The 15,913-nt window shown below is 39.7% G+C and overlaps 1 long non-coding RNA gene across 4 annotated transcripts; it reads right to left on the bottom strand.

Annotated features, from left to right (window-relative positions):
* Window positions 1-826: 826 nt before the first annotated feature.
* LOC111925362 (uncharacterized) lies at window positions 827-15,733 on the bottom strand. Of its 4 annotated transcripts, none has more exons than XR_015289060.1 (5): window positions 15,131-15,716; window positions 13,230-13,485; window positions 11,734-11,801; window positions 10,783-10,992; window positions 827-1,891 (listed from the first exon to the last, which is right to left on the bottom strand). It is a non-coding gene; the product is annotated as an uncharacterized LOC111925362 (long non-coding RNA). The 4 variants fall into 4 exon arrangements; XR_015289054.1 differs by having other exon boundaries at window positions 827-4,784; window positions 15,400-15,689; XR_002862203.2 differs by having other exon boundaries at window positions 15,400-15,686.
* Between the last annotated feature and the right edge of the window lie 180 nt (window positions 15,734-15,913).

Genomic DNA, 15,913 nt, shown 5'->3' with positions numbered 1-15,913 from the left:
ATGTGAGGCAAGTTCTCTGATAGCCTCTTCCCCCAAACTCATCAGGACGTGTACGAGGCTCGTGGTCGGCTCCCATCCTACAAGCACTGTGTGGGATGTGTACTGTGCCCCTTCACTGTGGGTGCTGAGGGGATTCTTTGAGCCCTTTGCTCAAAGGGACTCTGAAAGGCCCACTCCCCAGAGAGAAGCATAATTCTAATTACTTCTCCTCTGTGAAACTCTGGGATTTACATGACTGTGGAAGAGCCAAAGGCCAGACATCTGCCACTGCTTTTTCACACAATACAAAGAAACTAGGAGGTTTGCCTGTGGAAAGGCAGGGGATAAAATGTTAGGTGCAAACTGCAAATGCCATGAGATATCCCACTTGGCTGGCAGCAGGGCTGTGGGAGGCTGAAACTAAGAACATAAATGTGCAGTGCATGGGGCAGGAACTGGCTTATCATTTGATCATAACACTTATTTCTGAAAGATGTCAGTCAAAGAAAATATTACAATGGGGTTTTTTTTAATATTACTTTAATTGGAAAAGGTTGAGATGTGGAGCTACTCGCTCCCACCCATGAAGAACAAAGATTTAAGAAGACAAAGCGGGGAGACTTAAAAGATGAGAAAAGCATTAGAATGTAAAACCTGAGCTTACATCAATATTTTAAAGTATGGAAAAAGGTAGTAAAGCAAATACTAGTTTTCTTCATTACATTCCTGGTGGTTTATGACTGTTAAGCTTAAGTTAATTAACATACCTAAGGAAAGATGTAATGTAAATACATTGTTAGAACTTTAGGTAACACATAGAAATTACGAACAAAAAAGTTGCTAATTATTTTGCAGCTAAGTTTATTTTACCCAAAACGTTTACATATTTATAACGTATTTACAACCTTATACTCTGAGATCAGTGAATTCTCAAATGTCTACTGACCAGCTACAAATGACATGAAAGAATTAATTTTCTGTCAGTGGCAATCTGGAACACCAAATTTATTAGGTAATTTTAGTGCCAGCATTTTTAGTACCCTCTACCCCACAGTAATTAATTGCAATGCTAACTTGACCTAATAGCACAATTGCAAATGCTAGTCTGGATATTCCACACATTTTTCTTTTAAGATTCAAATACTTGTGGTTTTTCTTCTGCATGTTCTGGAACAAACATTTGTGGCATGTCTAGACCAGCACTTAGTGTTGAATTCAGTTAACTCAAGTTAATTAGTAATAAATTAACTGGAGGTAAAATAGGACTAAAACTTCTATTCTGAGGATATTTCAATCCATCTGACAAGTCCTGCAGCCTGTTGCATGATCTTCATAATTTCAACTGAAGTGTAAGGTTCATTGAAAAATAATTGCATATGAAAGTGGGTAGCTAAGAAGTTACTTGCATAGCAGTCCAGCAGCCTTCTGTCAGTGCAAAGAGGAGCAACTTTCTGCAGCTATAATGATCTCTGGGATACGAAAACGGAGCGCGGTGGAGATGTACATGGGGCACAGCTGTATGGGAGCACATGGGATGGGATATAGTGCTCATAGCTGCTGGCAGTGATGTTTGGTTTGCTGACAGCTCCATGGCTGGAGGCTGTGCTTCCCGGCTGTGTGGTATGGGAGCATCCAGCATGCTCGGCAGAAACATCACCCACTGTCAGGTGGTTGCTGTTGGGGGCAGCTGGCCATAAACAAGGTTCAAAGATCTTGCTGGAAATAGATCTCAGTACTTGTGCTGCCAGTCTTTGTTTAATCAAGACCAGCTGAAATTGTTCTCTAGAACTTGAGGTCTCTGAGCAAGACCCCCAGCAGAGCAGCACATCCATTACCGTAACTGCACTGGCTTTTCCTTTTGTAATGCTGTATTCCTTTCTGGTGTTTTGTCACATGTTCTTCAGTGTGTCCTCTGGCATTCAAGACAGATAAACAGTATTATTTTTTTAAGTAAGAAGTGAAGTATTTTTGTTTGTGCTTACCAAATGTGCTGAGACTCCAGATTATTGTTTTCTCTCTTACTCTGAAAATGAGGTGAGCTAATCCTATTGACAAGATCTGCCTGATGATCTTGTGAAAATTGCTAATCCAAGGACTGTGTTAACTTAAAGGTTAGCGGCACTGTTTACATAATATACACAGAAATGTACAAATGTAACATCTCTGCAGAACTAGTACTATAAAACAGATATATTTTTCAAGATTTCCAGTGGTCATTTCAGCAGAAGTGGAATAACTAGGCTGGTGTGACTTCTCCTCGATAACACTACAGCTGTATACACAGACCTATCTACTTATGCTGCTGCAAATATCTTGTTTAAAAACCAAATAGTCACATGAAAGCATTCCTGTGCATCATAATTCCATCTTTAGAGCTTAGAGACTACCTGATTTATTTTAATCATGAAAATCTGTTCTCTGGTTCCTTTTTCAGCTCCCTAACCAAATCAATGTTTACCAGGACAGACAAAGAGATATATTCAGTAGGAAAATTCTATGTGTTTCCACCTTTGAGCTATGCACTGCAGTTAGATTTCTATCCTTTGGTAGCCTAAACATGACACAGCCACTAAAAGAAGTGTTTACAGCTCATTTTGCATTAGCTCTTTAGTGGCAAGCTTCAGCCAGGCATCAGCTTTAGTGTTAAGTGGTAACACGGTGGTTCCTCACGCTTCAGCTATTTGCCAAATCTCATTATATTATTTGCTAATTCATTCAGCTTTGCCTTTCTCTCCACAAGGAGAGAGCTGCGGTTGTCTTCCTGCTAATTTCCTGACCCACAGGATCCTTGAACTGCTTTTTGAATAACTGCTAGAGGTGCAATAGCAGTTTGTAATGGCCAAGGTTGTCAAGACTGAGGTTAAGCTAAGAGGACTATATTTAGGCTCTTCAACAGGTGGCTTGATGCACAGAAGTGCTGAGCCTGCAAGCTCCTGCTCAGCTACTTAAATACTGAAATCCACAGACCAGCTGAGAGAGGTCAGGACTCCTGAACATCCAGACATGCACTAAGTGCCTGACTGCGTTCACCAGAACATAATGCAGTGTTTCCTTTTAACTCGGCTTTGTCTTGTACATATTGAGCTAGTAACAGTTTTATCTAGGTAATCATTATTTTCTTCATTGTTGCAGAAAAGCTGATGCTTGACATTTGCCATCAGTTCTCTGATGCATTTAGTTTGGTGACCAGATCCTACTGGATACCAAGGGACACTAGCTTATTTCACCTTTCCTTTAGAAAATAAATGAATAGTAAAATTCAATGTTGGGTTCTTATCAGGCATTGTTCAATGGTCAAAAGATAAATGATACCTTAGTTTCTCTTTGTGCAAAATAATTACTGCCCTGTAGGGATGGCTTACAGATAGATTACTGTTCAGTTTCCTGACTAATTATTAAGGGTGAGCATCTTTTGGCTCACAGTGAGTGGAACACAAGTCTTTGGAACAATGTCACAGAATAAAATTGTCTCCAGCCACACAAATTCTGATGATCAAAACCAATACTCTTTATCTTTTCAAAACTTTCCTATAGATGTGATAAAAATACTCCATTTAAACTGCTGTTACCACTGACACCTCTGCATTAAATATTTCCTTGTAGTCAAAATGATGTTTTAATGACATAAATATTGTTCAAAATACAATAATCAAGATTCTCACAGAATTCCTGAGTGTTTGAATTAATCTGATTTTAGTTATTGTTTTTCTTGTGAATGCTTTATATAAAAATGCTTCTTGATACATAATACAGCTGTTGAAAGTTTAGTGATCCTTTGGCATGTGTCAGTTTAAGCCATTATACCTTGCAGACAGTTCTGTAACTCCTAGACAAAAGTCAAATACTACTTTATCCAAAGCTCTTAGATGTGGCCATTGCTTGGATCAGAAACTCCCTTGTTTGGTCTAGAGGCAGATCTGAATGGGGACCAATCCAGTGCAAAATGATGCTGCCCAGATTCTGAAATCAAATGAGCAACAGACCTTGCCTGTAGTGAATAATTAAACAAATGAGCCTAATGTTCCCGCCTGTGTTGATTTTGGCTTATTAATTGTGTGTGTGATCCCGTGACTCATATTTCACTGCAAAGAGTAACCCCCTCACTGGCCGTGTGCAGGGCTGCCTCCTGCTTTGTTCTCCACCACTGAGCAAACACACCATTCCTACTGTATTTAGTTTAACACCCCTATATAAGCAGGCTCAGGATTAGACCTTCTGTTTATAAGGCTAGGTTTAAAACAAGTTTGTTTTCTCTGTTTAATCCAGATTAATAAGAGATTTGCATTCTGTGTCATTCTTCATTAGCTATAAAGCCAATTAGGATATATTGCCTGCTGTATGACTGTACAATACTACAACAATACTCTCTGTTCTTGAGCTCAACTGTAAGGACATTCTTTATAATTAATTGCAATGGATCTTCCAATTGTTTTAATATTATGCCTCTGCTTTGTCATCCTTCTGAATTCAGTTGACAGATTGGTTCTTGGCTTTCAGAGTTACCAGCTGCATTTAACCTTGCTTTACTTTTAGAAACAGCAGACAGGGCAAGTGAAAAAACTTATAAATTATAAATAATACTTTACAGTTAAAGAGGAAGAAATTATATCTATATGCTATTATTATTCTTGATGTTGCATCACTTTTATGTGAATATTTAAGCTTTTTGTTTTTTGCTTTGCTTGCACTTGATAACAAGGTAGTTCTCAGCAGAATTTTAGAAGGTCCTGTTTTTCTGGTGAACTGAACTCTGCTGTCATGGCATCTGACTGCAGATCTCCTCTGAATGGAGAAGAGATTATGTCCTAAGAAAGGAAGACAAATCTTTTCAACACTACAAAATCACATTTAAGTTTGGTTCGGGTTTTTTTTTAAATAAATGTGACCACACCAAGGAAAAGTATTCCAAACTGGTTTTGACTATTAAAACCCAAAAAATGGACTACCTATTAAATTGAATACCACAGAAAAAAACCCCAAAAACAAACAGTGGCTCATGCTGCAGGTATGAAAGTCAGTCTCAAAATCAAGAAGAAAACAAACTGTGTATTATTAGGAGTTTATAACTTTTTACCCCACAGATCTTTTACAGTACTTTTCTTCATGGGTTTTGGCTGTTGTTTTCATCTTTGCTACATAGGCAGTTAAAATTAAGACGAGGACAGAAAGACAGGAAGGATATCTGTGATAGCTAAACATATTTTTTAATCAAAGAAAAACAGTATTAAGTAAACACCAATATTCAGTGCCAAGAGCAAAAAAGAATGTCACTGTCCTAAAATCCAATCATGATCAGTTACTTGGCTGAGCAAGTACTTTCCTCCAATGCAACATTCAGAATAAATGAATATTAAATCTGTGTGTTGTGCTTGTACTTCTTCATCTGGTTATATCTGAGGATGGCACAACTGCAGCAGTGTGAGGCACTGAGTGCAGATATTGGGGTGGTTGTTATGGCTAATGCACTGCTGAAAATTTGCTGCTTGATGCTGACTGACTGAGCCCAGCAACCTAATTCCTGTATCTCACTGGGAATCAGGACTCTCACCACCTTTACTGAAGTCCTGTCTGACCTTCATTGCAGCCTCCCCATCCTTCTCTCCAACAGGAAAGCTGTCTGTGATCCTCCTCAGCTATCTGTGCTCCATCCACAATCTTACATGTGACTTATTCTAGCTGCAGCCTCATTAACTTTCAGTATCCACAGTCTCACATGCACCCACTTGGGGGCTTGAAGGGAAAAGTAGGGCAAGGTCATTTTGTGAATCTTGATTACAGGGGTTTGTAGGAGGTGCCCAGGCTGCTGTGCTTGAACAGTGGCCTTGAGCAAAAATTCCATTCACTACTCCTTATCTCAGCAGAGATCTACAGGTTATTTGCACTATTCAGCAGTTACAGGGAAAAAATTCTGAACTAAAGAAAGTAAATCTCAAAGTTTTCACACAGATAACATTGAGAATTACCTTTCTAAGGCAGAAAGAATAACAAGAGGAGAGGGCAGCATGCTGATGCAAATGAGTTTCCAGAGGACATTTTTAATACTACTAATACAATATTTTGTAAAATTAGTGTTTCATGATAAAGTAAGAAAATGCTCTCTGTCCTCCTAAATCATTGTGTATCATTTCTGCTCCTTGCCTCAGATGCTGGCAGATGGCAGATATGGGGTGAGGACTAGACCACCAGAATTACACATTGTAGGTTTGGTTTGGGAGTGCTTTCTGAAGATAGAAAGGGGGAAAGGGTGTCACATTGAAATACAGGGTGTACTGCCTTCTGATTTAACAGTTCAAGTGGTAAGAAGGATATACTCTGTACCCAGAGTTTTAAGGATAGCACCAACTAAACAAAATAAAAAACTCCTACAAGGACTTCATTTCTCTTGATTAAAAAATACTGATAAAAACCAAATTATATTTTAAAAAAATGAAATATTTGTCTGTATATATGAGGTGCTCACAGGAGATTTTGCTATCACTCAGTCAGTCTTTTTAGGGGATGAATTTTTGCATCCTACAAACTTTTGGCTGATCCTACGTAGTTTGCCTCTGTGTTTTACTCAGCCTGACTAGTCCCCCAGGATAAAAAATTTCTCACATGACTAGAATAGTTCCAAGTGTTGGGCTTACAGCACATCAAGAGCTTTCTAACACCGAGTCCCTGCCCAAGCCATATGCCTAACATGCAGACTTAGGAGTGAAGAATCTGTTGGAGAAGAGCCTGGTGGGTGTGCACTGCCAGTGCCCCCAAGGAAATGGTTAGAGAGGTGTAACTGCTTTCCCTCTTAACCAAACACAGTTGAAGGTGACAGACAAGCAATATCTCTGCAGGTTGGTTGGACTTTTCCTTAGCAGAAGTCCAAACGACTGATTTGAAAAGTAATATCCAAAAAGGCAGACTCCTTAGCTGACTGGTGTCAAGTGGCACAGGTCCAAGGATCAGGCCTGCAAGCTTTAACCAGCAGAACAGGTTTCTATCCATCTGGAATACATCCTTTCATGTTTCTTCAGGGAAAGGAAAATGGACCTTTACTGAGTTACAATTCACAACCTCAGGCTACAGTCAAAGTAGAAGACATTTCCAAGTAGCAAAACAGAAGACAGCTCACTGGCACAGAGGCATCAGGATTCTTGTGCCATTCAGCCCTCAAACAGATTCTAAATAAGAGTCATACTAAGGAATTATTTTGCAAGTCTTCAAAAAGCCCATATTCAAAATGGCCACCTGCAACTCAAGAAGGATGTTTAACTGCTCCCATAAGTATGGGATGTGCAGGAGTTCTTTGTTTGCCTATGCATACAAATATTTATAATCAAATTTACAAGCAGATTGATGTACACAAGAGAGATGAGGTAAGACGAGTCATTACAACAAATTATTCAGAAAACTTAAAATATGCAATGTGTTTCTGCTGTGCATTGGAAGAAGCAGTATGTATCTGGTGCAAGTCTTGCTAGGTTCTATAGTAACTGTGCCAATTCCATGAAAATAGCATTGCTTTACTCTGAAAAGATAGATGAAACTCCTGCTCTACATACACCAGGGGCTGGAAAGCTAAAAATTTAATAAATAAAACTATTTGGATATATAAAGAATGGGATAAAATCTAATACAGAAAACATTACAATGAGTTTATGAAGATAGTTCTTTTTACTCTTATAATTCTTTGTCCAATTTTGAGTTTTACACTCCCCAAAATACAAGCCAAACATACAGCATTCTCAGAGACAGACTAAAGAATAGCACAGGAATGTAAAAATTTCATTTGAAGAGAGGAATAAAATATTAGACATGTTTATTTTACAAAGGAATTGAATTAAAAAAAAAAAGTGAAAAAACTATTTGAAACTATGAATGCTGTAAAAGGAGAAGTATTAGTATCTATGCAGCTGTCTAATAATGTAAGCTTTAAAAAAAATTGAAAATAGAGGAATTCCAAAATGATGAAGAGGAAGGACTTAAAAAAATCCATATTTAGCCTCTGGAACTTCTTAATGTAAAACTGCAATGAGGTCAAGTATATTCCTGCATTCAAGAACGGAGGGATTGGTTATAGTTATGGGAACATATGAAAAGAATATAAATGAAAGAAGAACCTTTGCAACCAAAACTCTTGTGGAATATACAAAATCGTCTGCCAAACTGTTTATCATGTTTATCGTATGTATGTACAAATTATTTTGCAATTTCTTAATATAAAGTCTCTTGCTCTTCATCCTGGGGGAGGTGATAATGGTGACTAAGACTAATATTCTCCTGTTTAAACTGTCCCCAGAAATTTGTTTTTGATCTTGTGCTTACAAAACCAGTCACAAGTAATTTTGCATTGAGGATGTTTATATCAGCATAGGACCCTTTACGTCAAAATAAATAATGCTGGGTTATTTAAAGTCACTTCACTTGTTTATAAAAGTTGATATGAACACTCCCCTATGTTTTCATCAAACCACAAATATTTATTCTTGGTCCGGTCCTGGAATACACTTGTTGTATTTGTACACACTGACTGGGGAAAATATATTTTAAGCAATATCTTAATTAGCAGCTAACTAACTTAAGGTGCAGATGTCTGACTATGAAGACAAGTCTTAAAGCTGCAGAAGCTAATTTGTTGACAAAGGGACTGATAAACTATCAAGTACACCAAGTATTTGTGCATTTGTTTGTTTTGCCATAAACACATTTCAAACAAATTTCGGATGCCCAGATTTCAAACCACAATGTACTGTTTTACTCAAGGAGATGCTATTTTTATCTCAGAGAATACTTTTAAAAATGAATTGGGTCTTGACAGTTTTTCAGTAGTGCTCAGTTATGGTCATGTGCCAGCAAATGGTCACCACATTCCTGGCTGCTGTCTGTTAAATGTCTGCACTGCTTTTGTCTGGTACTTGTTTCTATTGAGCTGAAAATGCAAAAAAGGTCACCACAGCTACAGCACGTCTGTAAGCAGGTTACTTTATCCCTGTTTCCTTCTTCTCCTTAGTCCTGTAATGATAGAGGCTTTCTTTACAAATGTGTGTGAAACATGAGTTTTCTGTTTCAGAAAAAAAAATAAAAAAATAAAAGAGCAGTAACACAAATTACACATGAAAATATAATTCGCTTGCTAAGTAGTATCATCTATGGCAGTGTCTTCCCATTTTCCAAGAAAGACTGATTAACTGAGTTTTCGTAAGATATTACACTAGCAAGACAACATCATATTTGATAAAACTAATGTCAGGTTATTTTAGAATCCATGTGTCAAAGAATAAGAAGTGCCTTAACAACCATTCTCACTGGTGTATGTGGGGTTTTTTTTCAGTTCAGGTGTTCTTTTATAATGGAGAACAATGACTGTGCTTTATTTTTTAACCCACTGAAAAGAAATAATCAACATCCATTGCTGAGCCAAAAAAACCCTTATGTTTTTAACTAGCTACTGGGCAGGAAATTACTGGAAGTTTTGGAGGTCCTTACAGAATTTGCCATACTAGGATGGACAACTGGTCCATCATAGTCTCACCTTGCTTCTGGAAATAGCTTTTGCCTCATATCCTCTCTGAAGGCAAAGCTCAGAAACCCTTGTCACCACTCTGTTGCTCTCCTTTACTGTACAGCATGCATCATGGAATGAGGAAGAGATGAAATGAGGCAAGGTCTGCCAACCCCCTCCCACAAAGTGAACTTTCCAAAGTGGATCAAGTGGCTTTTCCATTCAAGAGCCAGACTGTGTTAGAATACAGGCTAGTATATATATTTGCAGTAAACTCAAAATGAGGAGCTCAGAGCAGAAAATGCTTGTAAATTCCTTGCAATTCCTCTTGCAAAGCGCTGGCAGGGTTTAATCGGAGCTGGCTTCCAGTTTTCAGTCATTTCGCTAACTTTCTAAGTAGCAGCAAACTCTGTGGCTTCCCCTCTGCTCCCTAGCAGGTTTTATTCCCAGCTCTTCTGTGGCCCAACTGAGCAAGCTCTCTCCATCTGAGCATTATCTATAGGCTCTGAAGTCTCTCCTGGGACCCCTCACTCTACACCTTGCAGTGCTACTTCCTCCGCTTAATCTTCATTAGGCAATTCCCAGAAAGAAACAACATTAATGTCACCTGGAAGAATCTACATGCTCTGATTTTTTAAAGGATAATGGAAAATGGCCAGAAAATCTATAAAAGACATAGCTAGGTGACAAAATGAGTACTTTGATTTGAAGATTGGGTTTTTCTCTGATTTTGATGGTCAGCTCTGGAGAATCAGTCACCATTTCAAAAATCATGTGTGGTTTCAGCCCTGCAACATTACAGATGGCAAAAGATCCTACAAGCAGAAGTAGCTCTTAAGTGATGCTTGTTTTTTCTCATTGTTTCACACTTATATCCTTATACACCTTAGGCATGTTTGTGACCTTACTGATATCCATAGGGCTTGAGAGCTTGAACAACTATATTTATTTAGAATTTGATAAAGAAAGGATGGTCCTTGGCTGGACGTTTGATGTATAGTTACTAAGAGTAAACAGTAGTGAGCATTTTCCTTGGAATCTGAAGAAACGTTTCTGCACATAGATATATACAGGCTTACACAGGTGTAAAGTATCTTCAGAATAAAGTTTACTTTACAACTTCATATGATATACATGCTTTCTTTCTGAGAAAGAACCATGGCTGAGTGGCAGAGAACAATGTTTTCTGCAAGCTCACCACCTCACTTGTTGAGTCACTTAAAGTGAATGAATCCAGAGGTTTGGACTCAGGTAAGGTTAAGCCATGATTAAGCCCCGTAAATGCTGCCATCATAAAATTACAGTGCATAGTTAAAATCACTTACAGTAATTTTTTCAGAGTCTCACTGCATGTGTTTCCTCCTCGGCTGTGCATTCTCAGCTGCACTTGCAAAACATTCTGTTTCTAGAAGTTTTGAAATCTGGTTGCAGGCAGCCCAGAACTGAAGAGCCAACAGCAGTGGTTACTTTTGACTACATCTCCATTTCGTCTGGTAACACTCCAACCATCAAAGCAGGGAATAATGACCTTCTCTCTGCAGAGGAGTGCCATGAAAATAAATTAATAAATAGTTGCAAAGCAATCATCTATTTTAGTGCTGAGCACTGGAGCAAATCTCTTGAGGAAATTAGTTCTGTCATCAGAATAGGGTTTAGGTAGCGTGCAATGGATATGGCAGGAGGCCTTGAGCATCAAACAGTGAAGGTGAAGTAAAATACCTCCATGCATGAATTAAGCCCCCTGGTCATTGTGCCAAAAAAGGCAGGATCATTTAGGAGACCACAAGTGTGCTTGTGTAACCAAAGACTGTTACAAATGGCACTGAGAAGTGCGCACATCATAGAAACCTTTCAAAACTTTTCAGCCATTTCAGCAATGGTTACATCTTTAAGACCTGGCTGCCTTAAGTGAAGACCTTGCACAGAAGGTGATCTGTGGGATTACCACCAGAACATCTAACAGATTATTTCCTGGGGTGGGTATGATACATGGATCCAGAGCTTGGTTTTTACAGATCTGTGCATTATCTTTGAATATGGAGTGACTTTGGAATTTGAACCTTAAGTCTCATCACCAGACTGCAGTATTAGTCAGTGTTAATAGCATACAGTATTACTTCATACAAAGTATTAGCCAGCCACCACAGAAAAATAATTTTCAGTACGACTCAACAGAATTGGAATGTGTGATTCTGCAATTCAAGCTTGATGAAGACCACTGATGAACTTTGGGACTATTACAAGTCCTTAGCTACCAAAGAAAAAGTTTTTGTTACCATGGGCTTTTCTGTGGATGTTTTCTGTGATCCAGTCATATGACATCCAGTTCAGGTTCCACTGCAATCTGTTAAAAAAACCAACAAAAAACAAACAACAAAAACATATTATTATTGTATCCCTAATTTGTCAGTTTCCTAGTTCCCCCATCTGCAGAGTGGCAATAAGAAGGCAACATTTAATGGTAACTGAGCACTTTGAGATCCTTGGATGACAAAGGCCAAACTCCACAGTACATTTTTTGGTCCTGTGACAGACTGGATTTCACTTACACACCATTATTTTGAGAAGTGTGTCAGGTTATTTGCCTGTCCATGCTAACAATGACAATAAATCATTCTCCACACTTCACTGAGAACGAAGCGTTATTTACAGATTATAGTGTGGATAAGGCAGAAACACTGTTCCCATCACTACAGTATGGGATCTGTCAGCACTTCCATTACCATACTTTAATTCCAGTGGTTTGCAAGCCCATTTTGATTACCATTACCAAACAGACTGCTATTTTTCAGCTTTATTAATGTTAAGTGAATAAATCATGGAAGTTAAAATTGCTTTTGTTCTCCCATAACTAAAATTGGCTTAAGTTCAAACAATGAAATTTGGAAAGCAATTCAATTTGTCCAAAAGAAAGAGATAAAGTCAAAGGACTGCCCACTTCACATACTTAGAATTCGATCTCACTATCATGCATCTAAATCTGTATTGACAGGATGATATACCAGAAAAAATAGTACTCCAGTGGAGAAATTCCAATTGCTTTGATACCTAGTATCATTTTTTAAAACTGTTTAAATACACATTTACATTGTGTCTGGGTGGTCTTTGGGTTAAAGAATATGCTTTCAATAACTTTCCCTCAAATATATATTTTTTATTTTTTAATAAAAAAGAGGAAATTCAATGCAAAAAACCCTATGTTATTTTAACATTGAGGTTTCAACAATAATGAAATTCAAATTTAAGCTTGACAGACCGTATTAAATCATTCAAAAATGCATTTCTAAGAAATGCCAGTAATGGGATGAGTTAAGATGAATAAATCAGCCTTAAATGAAAACTCCTAAGTTGTGTTTCATTCCTGACAAATACAGGCATGTATTCTCCCTTTATGATTTTGTGAAAAACAAAACAAACAAACAAACAAAAACAAAAAAAAAAAACCCAAAACAACAAAACAAAACAGCAAAACAACAAAACAACAAAACAAAACAAAAAACAAACTTGGGACCTTGAAACTGAACTTTACTCAATAGTGTGCAAGATTTGTTTTCATGGAAAGGGTGTGCAAGATGCCCCTTGGAGACCCCAAGTAACACAACCCATCCCAGCTGCCCCCTCCAGGAATGGGACTGACTAGACCATGGTACCATTGAAGGCACAAGGAATACAGCCTGACCTTTGCTGACAGTTCCTCAGAGCTCCTGAGCCCTGATTTTTCCAACACGAATGAAGTAAATGCTCTCTCCCCCTCTCTCTAAGAAGGCCTTACCTTTGACAACAGGGAATGGGTTGAGGCAACCACTGATGCTGTTCTTGTCATGTCTCTGTCTTTCCAGATGCAACGCCCACAGTGCTTCATGCCACGTACTTTTAACAGGCAGTACCTGACTCTTTATTTGCATTTGGCTGTGTGTTAAGGTCTTTTAGAAGCCATCTCACATTAATTTAAAAGTCTGTAGTGGAACAATGAGAAGGAAAGCCAGGCTGCTTGCCTTGGTTTAGCTGCTGCATTGAATAAATAAAACCTGGAGAGAGAAGAGAGAGGAGAGAGGGCACTTTACTGCAATCTGCAAAAGCAGGCAGTGTGTGAGGAAATGACTTTTCAAAGGTACAGCTTTGTGCAGCAGAAGCATAAATTGGTGACTGGAAGGGGAGGGAGCAAACTATGTACAGCCTTGGCTCAGGCTGATAAAAAGAGACTGCAGATTCAGAAGGCCTCTGAAGAATATGTAGAAAGGTGGGAAAACATTCAAATGTAGAATTTAGGTGTATATCTCTCCCTCTACACTCACGCATACTGGTCTTGTAATGTTATTCTGTTTTATCCAGCAGATTTGTTTTCTCTTTCTACCTGTATAAATTGATTTAAAATTCAAGTAAAACCCAGATTTTGAAATTCATAGGTATATATTGGTTTGGGGGTGTTCACAATTAAGAAAATGACCACCTCAAAGCTCTCAGGACTAACTCAGGATGCTTTCATGATTGTACTACTCTATTTTCCCTCATTCCTGGTCATAAAACGTATCCCAACGGGCCACCTTGTATTTGGAAATCCAGTTGAAGGTCATAACATACAAGGTTTAATTCTTCCTCATGGGATTTAGAGTCTGTGGCTAGATGTTGAGCCTCAGAGTTATACAATCTCTGTTAGCTCCAAGGACTGCAGCCATCCTTTGTTTTAATTTTCCAGTACTGGAGGAAAGATAAGATGATCTGTCACATAGATTCTATACAAAATCTTTGCTTCCATGACTTATGTAAAATTGCCCTCCAAGTATTAATGCCTCTTCAAAGAGGCAAGTGCCAAATATTAATTTACAAAAAATCAGGGTTAGTCCAATGAATAGCAAGGATGGCAACATTATGCCACCTCATATTAGCCACTGATTAGCAACAAATGCAGAAATTTGCTTTGTAAAAATGGAAGTTGAATGGCAATTTAATAAATCATGATTTAGAAAACCAAAATATCCTGTTTAACCTTCACTTCACATTGTGACAAAAATATATAACATAAATAAGCAGACAGATATACAGCAGTACTGTTTTCTCTGGAAACTTACTTCCTGTTACTAAAGGAGATGTGAAAACAGATTTCTTTGCAAAATAGGAATTTTAAATTAATTAGATGCAAAAATCACAATCACATACAACTAACTTCTCTTTTCTGAAAATATGCATTACTGCTGGCAAAGCTGAACCATGACAAGTTAGTCCCAAGAATAACAGAAACAGAAGGATGTGTGGACAGAAATCCCCTTTTGTCTCAGTTCTGACAAATATTCCCAAACCAGTCATCATTCTGGGAGGAAACTCTTGCTTCATGCAAACACTATGATCTAGAGGTCATACTTTCTTGCCTAAGACACATTTCTGTGGTAAATCCCCCAGTTCTCACAGCGCTACAGGTCTGTCCCACAGCTCTGTCTGTGAAGGATGCAAGGTTATAAACCACGGCTTTAAAGTGCAGCACATCCCCTTGGGCAGATGCAATAACCTCTGCGAATGCAGCCACTCCCGCAGGTGAGACCCTTTGTTCTCTGTATTTCACCTGTGACTTATTTCATGGCTCTTCTCCTGCACCCCAAGAGTGAAGGCCAGGGTGTGCATCCTGAAGGCCCAGCGATGAGGTCGCGGGCCGGGTAACAGAGCGCACAATCGACTCACCTCGAAGAGCACAGCGCTCTGCCCTGCGCCCACCCAGGGCCTTGGCACTTTGTCCCCATTTTGCCCTGACAGAAAGAAAGAGCAGGCCTAAGGCAGGAGAGGGCCGAGATGCAAAGACAGGCAGTCTCCTGTCCGGGATGGAAAGTCTGCCATACTCTTCCCAGAGTCTGCTCTGGGCAGCCAAACGAGCCCCGTTCGTTCGCAAAACCCTAATGGGCAGAAAGAGCTTTGTACAAGTACAGATGAATGATCTCGTGTCGAATACCCACGTTTCAGGTCAGCTTCTAAAACCCTTTCGGTTTTGTTTTTGTTTTTGTTTTTTTTTAACGGGTGTTTTTTGAAGCTTCTGCTTGGAACGCGGTAAATATTACACTGAAGATTCGGGACATCTGGGACGTTTGTGACAGCGAGACGGAGCTCAGTACACGCCGGGAGCCAGGGGTGATGCAGCGGGCGGGGCTGGGGGCCCCTCTCGGCCCTCTCGGTGAGTGTGAGGGCGCGGTGAGGCGGGGGCTGTCCCGGCCGCTCTCCGTTCCCGCTGGGCCGCGGGGAGGTCTCCTCGGGTCGGGGGAGGCGGGGCGGCGGCGCGCGGCCGCGAGGGGGCGCTGCGGGCCCCGCGCGCGGCGCTGGCGGCTCGCGTGCCGGCCGCGGCATTCCCGCTGCCCGCTCGGCGCGCAGCGGCCGGGAATGGGGGAGCTGCTGCCGCCGCCACCGCCACCGCCGCCGCTGCCGCTCTGCCCGCGCCCCGAGACTCCGGCGCCGCCTCCTCCGTGCTCGGCCTGA

The sequence above is a fragment of the Cyanistes caeruleus genome, chromosome 1 (assembly GCF_971803275.1).
Source record: "Cyanistes caeruleus chromosome 1, bCyaCae1.hap1.1, whole genome shotgun sequence".
NCBI lineage: Eukaryota > Metazoa > Chordata > Aves > Passeriformes > Paridae > Cyanistes > Cyanistes caeruleus.
This window is presented reverse-complemented; position numbering and strand designations above follow the sequence as displayed.